The sequence below is a fragment of the Schistocerca americana genome, chromosome 3, assembly GCF_021461395.2.
Source record: "Schistocerca americana isolate TAMUIC-IGC-003095 chromosome 3, iqSchAmer2.1, whole genome shotgun sequence".
Taxonomy (NCBI): Eukaryota; Metazoa; Arthropoda; class Insecta; order Orthoptera; family Acrididae; genus Schistocerca; species Schistocerca americana.
Window position 1 is genome coordinate 723,286,272 of NC_060121.1, and position 7,062 is coordinate 723,293,333.

A 7,062-nucleotide genomic window follows, 5' to 3' on the forward strand; every position below is an offset into this window, starting at 1 on the left:
ACAAATTTGCGATCAGGATGCGTGGCATAACCACGAGAATGCTCCTGATGTCATACGAAATCGCACTCGAGACCGTAGCTCCAGGTGTGTCAAGCATGCAGACAGGTTGGCTGCAGGCTCTCAACTGGCCTCTTTATAACCAACACACAGCCATTACTGGCGCCGAGGTAGCACCAGCTTTCAACAGAAAACACAACGGACTTTCACCCTGTCCTGCAATGGACTCTCACTGGAAACCACTTAAGTCGCAGATGGCGGTGGTTTGGGTCAGCAGAATGCACGCTATAGGGCATGTGGTTCGGAGCTTTTCTTGAAGTAACCGATTTGTAACAGTTCGTTGTGTCACTGTGGTGCCAACTGCTGCTCAGATTGTTGCTGCAACTGCAGTACGATGCGTCATAACAGAATTGCCAAACACTATAGTCTTCCCTCTTGGTAGTACCACGCGGCCGTCCAGAGTCTGGTCTTCTTGCGACCGTGCATTCTTGTGACCACCGCTGCCATCAGTCACATACAGTGGCTTCATTCCGGCCAAATCTTTCTGAACTATCGCAGAACGAACATCCAGCTTCTTGTAGCTCTGTTACAGGACTCCATTCAAAATCAGTAAGGGGTTGATAATGGCGTCTTTGTCACTTTAAAGGCATTCTTGACTAACATCAACTCACCACGTCCAATCTTAAAGGTAACTAACGCTCACGACCGTTACAACGTGTATTTAAAGCAAACCTGATCTGCATCCTCATAGTGGCGCTGCTAGCGTCTCTCTTAAGCGAATGGCTCGAAATTTCAATAGACATCATCTTTTAGATGTAGAAATATACGTACCTACTTTCCTTTGTATTGCAGAACTCCTCCTTGTTGTTGAGATTTTTTTCCGTCGGTTTATTTAGGACTCAAAGTTCATTGTATTAATATTTCTTTTTCACGGAGGAGGAGGAACTCATTCCAGTGTATGAGGTGCTGACATGTCGGTGTGCAGTGCCTCTTATGCACGTACGGTAGCGTTTAGTTTGCTGTTGTCTGTGGAGCTGAGGCGCCGAGTTTCCATGCCATTTGTTAGGCGGGGCCTTTGTGCTGGCTGCTGGGGGTCGCTCCACCCCCTTTAATGAGTTCGGTCCCGGCGGTGTCGTAATATCGGGGCCACCCGTCAAAGCTAACGAACTGCGCCGGCGAGGAGGGCGCGGGCGGGGCCGGGCGAGGCGTTCGCCACACGCGCGCGCACCGAGGGCCGAACAGCGCTCTGCAGGGCCATCCTCACACGGCGCTGTCCGAATAATCAGGCGTCAATTAGTCGTCGCATTATGTGAGTGTAGCGCGCGTCAACGGAGGACAATATACTCGAAAATTATGACGGAAGTTTCCTTGTCTGGCGTCGATGTCAGTGAAATGAAGGGACATTAGACTGCAACGTCCCGTCTACACTGAGACGAGTAGAGACGGACTATAATAAATTTCGTAGGAAATGTAGAGGGAAAGTGGCCGCTACCTATTTAAAACAATTAACCGAAAGGTGGAAGAAGGCGCTTCGATAATGCTTCGGAATTACAAACTCGTACTTGACTTCAGCTGTTGAACGCTGAACTTCTACTTTCAGATCGTCTCTCATTTCCTCTCCGTCCATTAATAGCTCATGGAACATATACTGAGGTGACAAAAGCCGTGGCATAGCGATAAGCACATATAAAGATGACGGTGGTATCGCGTACGCAAGGTATAAGGTGCATTGGCGAAACTGTCATTTGTACTCAGGTGATTCGTGTGAAAAGGTTACCGGTTTGATTATGTACGCACTACGGGAATCAACAGGCCTTAGAACTCGCAATGGCAGTTGGAGCTAGACAAAATGGGACATTCCATTTCGGAAATAGTTAGGGACTTCAGTATTCCGAGATCCACAGTGTCAAGAGTGTACCGAGAAATGTCAGGCATTACCTCTCACCACGGACACGAAGTGTCCGACAGCTGTCGCGTAACGACCGAGAGAGCGGCGTTTGCGTAGTGCTGTCAGTGCTAACAGACAAGCAACACTACCTGAAATAACCGCAGAAATCAACGTGGGACCCGTTAGGTCAGTATGGCGAAATTTTGCGTTAAGGGTTATGGCAGCAGATGACAGACGTGAGTGCCTTTGCCGGCCTGGGTGGCCGAGCGGTTCTAGGCGCTAGAGTCCGGAACCGCGCGACCGCTACGGTCGCAGGTTCGAATCCTGCCTCGGGCATGAATGTGTGTGATGTCCTTAGGTTAGTTAGGTTTAAGTAGTTCTAAGTTCTAGGGGACTAATGACCTCAGCAGTTGAGTCCCATAGTGCTCAGAGCCATTTGAACCGTTTGAACCTGTCTGGTTTGTTTATGTACATGTTGCCAATCTGCAGAATTATATGCTGAAAACTAATGTTTGTTTATTTTTGTTCTCTTTATATCTGTATGTATGTGTGGCTAGCCAGTGATAATTATAGAAAGTTGAAAGTAAATCCAGTAGTTGTCAGACAGTGGTTGAAAGATTTGGTGTTCAGCTGATTTCAGTTTTGGTTTAAATGTTTTGTGGAGGAGTGCATGGAAGAGTAAATTCACTGCTTACAGTAATAGATAAAATAGTACAATAGCATTTCAACAGATGATTATTATCAGAATACTATCACCCAATCCCTTTGTCCTCACTCTTTGACGCCCCATAATACATCCTGTCAACTAAACCCTATTGTTGTCAAGGTTGTGCCGTAATTTCCTCTTCCTCCTTTATTTAATTCCGTACTTCTTCTTTAGTCACACGATCCTCGTATCTAATCATCAGCGTTCTTATTGATCACCACGTTTTGAAAGTGTCCATTGTCTTCTTGACAGAACTGTTTATCGTCCACATTTCACTTACATACAAGGCTGCACTCCACACAAATACCTTTGTAAAATAGTATCCAACCATTAGAATTTATATTCGATGTGAACAAATTTTCTTTTTCAGAACGCTTTTTTTGCTATTGACAGTCTTCAGTCAGGTTTGCGTCTGCACCAGAAAATACCTTACAATTTAAAATCTGGTTTCGAAAACTCTGTTCCAAATTATATTATTCTTTCGTGATTCTTAAGCAAGGTGCTGGCGATGATTACATTATGCTCTGTGGAAAATTCTATCAGGTGGCTTCCACTTTCATCCCTTCCACCTAGCCTTTGTGTTCTTACTGTTTTCGTGTACCTGCTACCGTATCACATTTTAAATTTTTGTCTTGCTTAACTATCTGAATAATCTCTTTTATCGTACATTGTTTCAATATGTTAGGGGATAGTGAACAATCATGAACGGTAGTCATGACATCTGTTTATGTTGAAATGAGAAAACATGAATAATGAAATATGTGAAAGGGTACATTGTACAGAAAATGAAAAATTGGTATGTCTTCACCCAACTTCGTCTTTCCTTCATGTAGGTGTAAGATATCGTTATTCAAACACACCGGTCGTTTCGGTGGGTCCCAGCCCGTACCTCAGTGGCTGTCCGTCATTGGCTACCGCTAGCGTCTGCCGCTTCCAGGTGGGAACGCCAATTCCGCGAGCCGCCGCGTCAACGCGGAAAACGCTTGCCGCTGCCGTTGCCGCACGCCGCGCTGCCGCGCTCTAGTGGGAACCGGCCTTTAGTCTACTTTAGATAGCGAATACTTCGTCAGGAAGACGGCATAGCGAGGAACGTCTATTTTCCGACTCCAGTTGCTCGTGGGGGATCCTATCGGAAGGTTATCAAGCAGTTAAAATCACGTCTTTCCCTTCTGTACAGGAATATGCGTAATACACCTAAATCAAGAGATAAATGTGCAACAAATTTAAACACTCGTGAGTGGCGTTTTCTAAATTTCCGTGGATTACACCAGGCAGATCACACAATGTTTCGTTCGTTACGTCTTGTCTAAAGTGGATGGTGTGTGCTTACCCGATACAACAATGTACAAAGTGTTCTGTTTTTAATGTTTCCTGCTTGTAAATTTTCGTATTATTTGTGTTTTATTCCACAACAGAGAGAAGAAGGTACTTGCATAATGTACGCAGACACTGGCATCTCTTCTGAAATCTCTGTGTCGTTTGCGACAATACTTTTGAAAAACTCGGTATCTGGAATGCGACAACCTTGTCATAAGTACTACAGCTACCAGAGTCTTGCTATCTTGCTGTTCCCCTGATAAATCACTCCTTAAACTTTTTTGGGACATGGGCGGTCAGTCACTCGTTCATCACGGACGTGTAGGAAGTAGTGTCGTCGCTTTGTGGACGCGCGTACAAATAATGTGTAGAAAACTCTTCTGGAAGCATTTCCATTGCGTAATGGACATATAGAGGCTCTGACTACAGTACGTGAGAGTTAAGACAATTCTGAAATCTCATAGTCAGAGATAATGTCCAGCTCTATACCCGACTGTTACCTATTCTGTGATATGATGTTCGTTCCAGTTATATGTCTTCTTTCTGGCGTTTGCAATTTCTTCAAATGTCAGTGCTTGTGGATCATTTGAGGTGCTTATTCCACAGCATAGTGAGAATATCTAGGTTCTGTATTAAAACCAGCTGAAGAAGGTTGCGATTGGGCTTATATGGCCTCGGTGACACGAACAGTTGGTTTTTTGTGTCGCGCTAAATTTCCAGTATTGCATGTGCAAAATTAAGTGCTATAATTCTGTCAATTTTGTGTTTAACAGTAGAGCTGTGTATCGATTACAACATCCGTCTGGGTCGCCTCCATGCCGCTAGGACGTAGAGATTCAATTACACCAACGGTTTTCTTGTGCTATTTTCCAGCCTCTGTAGATATAGCACCTGTAATCTGAAGCACGACAGGGCGCTGATGGGGATGCAGTGGGAGCGCAGGTGACCTTTTCTCACGAGCTCTTAACCAGCCGTGATCCCAATTCCCGATATCTTTCCCGACGTCGTTGGCCCACAGACTGAATTTGTATGTAGAGCATGCAGTCGATTGTATCGCTTGGATAATTCGCGGTCCCTGTACGGCTGGCCTTGGCGTGTCGCTCGTATCTGCTAGCAACGCTATCTCACGCTCGCACGTGCGGACGCGCAAGACCACTGAAACACCAGAAGGATGGCAGGCAGTCGCCTCGTAACGATCGCGTCGCGTCTTGGCTGCCGCGCCGTGCCACACCTGCCTCACGAGACGTCGCAGGTGGCACACCACGCGAGCTGACGCCTATACCGGAGATTTGCGGATGAATTCCATTTCCCGCGATCGACCGCAAGTCGTCAGGTGGCGCTGGAAATTGGGCTATTCATCAACCAATCAGCGAGGTCCCTCCGCCACCAGCCGCTCCTCGTCGCCCTGCTCCCGCCATACCGATCCAGAGGAATCGTCCTTTCAGACACGTCCAGTTTTACTAATCATGAGCGCACATCTCAGCCTCTCACAAGCAGAACTTAAAGGTTGTCAACAATTGGATGTTGTGGAAGCTGCTTGAAAGCGCTTACCCTTTTAAGATGACTGCACAATATTTTTATGTTTGTAGTTGCAGTTGAGGATGGACAAAAAAAAAAAGGGCAGCAGTATGAAATTTGAAATTTGTTATGTAGTCTTTGTACTGTGGGTGCAACTGCAACTGCAGAAGAAGGATTGGAAGCCACTTTCAGCTACCATGGATCAGTGGAGCGGGCAGCATCGTGATTTCGCCATAAAATTATTTTACAATGGCACTAACAGTTTGGAAGGTGGACTGATGGAGCTACAATGCTGCTTCTACGCACGGGGGCAGGGTGGAATCAGCTGTATCTATAGGTTGGTTTGAAAAGTAAGGCCACAAGTCGTCTGCAAGACGAAACTCATTCAGGAGAGAAGAGATAAATAATGGAACTGAGATACTACTGGATATTACTTTACCAAATAGCCACTAATGTTGTCTAAGCATTTATCCCACGGGTAAACCAATCCGTAAAAACCGACATAAAACAGATCAGGGTCCAGGTCTTGGGGCCACTTAACATCAGCCCCCTAATCGCTGCCATCTGTTCTGAAGTGACGACCGGGTAGGTGTTTCTTTATCCGTCCGAAAACGTGAAAACCGCTTGGTGCGAGACACAAGCCCTGTCAGACGCACACTCCATCTGAAACGCCAGACCAAATCACGCGTAACCGAGGCCGTGTTGCGGCTGGCCGTTGTGCTGTAGCACGAAACCTTTCGAAAGCAATCCCGGTCACTTCTAGTTCTCTGCAACCATTCCAGCGTGGGATACAGTAACTGATAGCATTCATCGTCTTTCCATCGATGACAAAATAATTCAACAGCATACACTGCCTTTCCCAGAAGACTGTGGCCATAACTTTCTTCGTAATTACCGTTGTTTTGCAATGATGGAAGTCTCCATGGCATTGATGGTTTCTTCGCTCAGTCGTGACATGATACATCCACGTTTCCTCCTCAGTGACAATATGATGCAGGAATGACACACTGGAGGGGCAACGCCATTCATTTGGTTTTTGTCTTCTTGAGAGTTGCCGCGGTACTCCGTGAGAACACGTCTTACGGTAGTCCATATCCACTGTGTTGGGCACGATACCCTCTTCACTGGCATTGGAGGTGTTCAGTTCGTGTATAATCTGTCTCACAAGAACGCAACGATCTACTTGAATCGGCCCATTGACACGGCACACGTCATCTGAGGTGGATGTGATTAGCCGACAATGACTTCGCTCGCCTTGACATCTGTTCTGTCTTTATTACATGAATAGCACTAAAACCACTCATGTTATCATAAAATTGCATTCCGTCCGTAAATTTCCACTATTTTCGATGACTTGCAACTACAGTCGCCTTCTTTAATACTAAATACACTTCGTACATCAGTCGCCGTCCATGTATCCGTAAACATCTCCATCTTGAATGTAATGTGCACAACGTGTTTATACATCCGAGAGAGCGCTTGTTATCCTACTTATTGACTCATCTGTCGTAGTTCAGTCTCACGGAGGTCACGGCAGTAGAGCTGTAGGTAAGGGCCAGTCTCTCTCTCCATAAAGAAGTTTTGCCTAATCTTCTTCGTTGTAGAATCGATGTTTATCATGATATCAGATGTACTT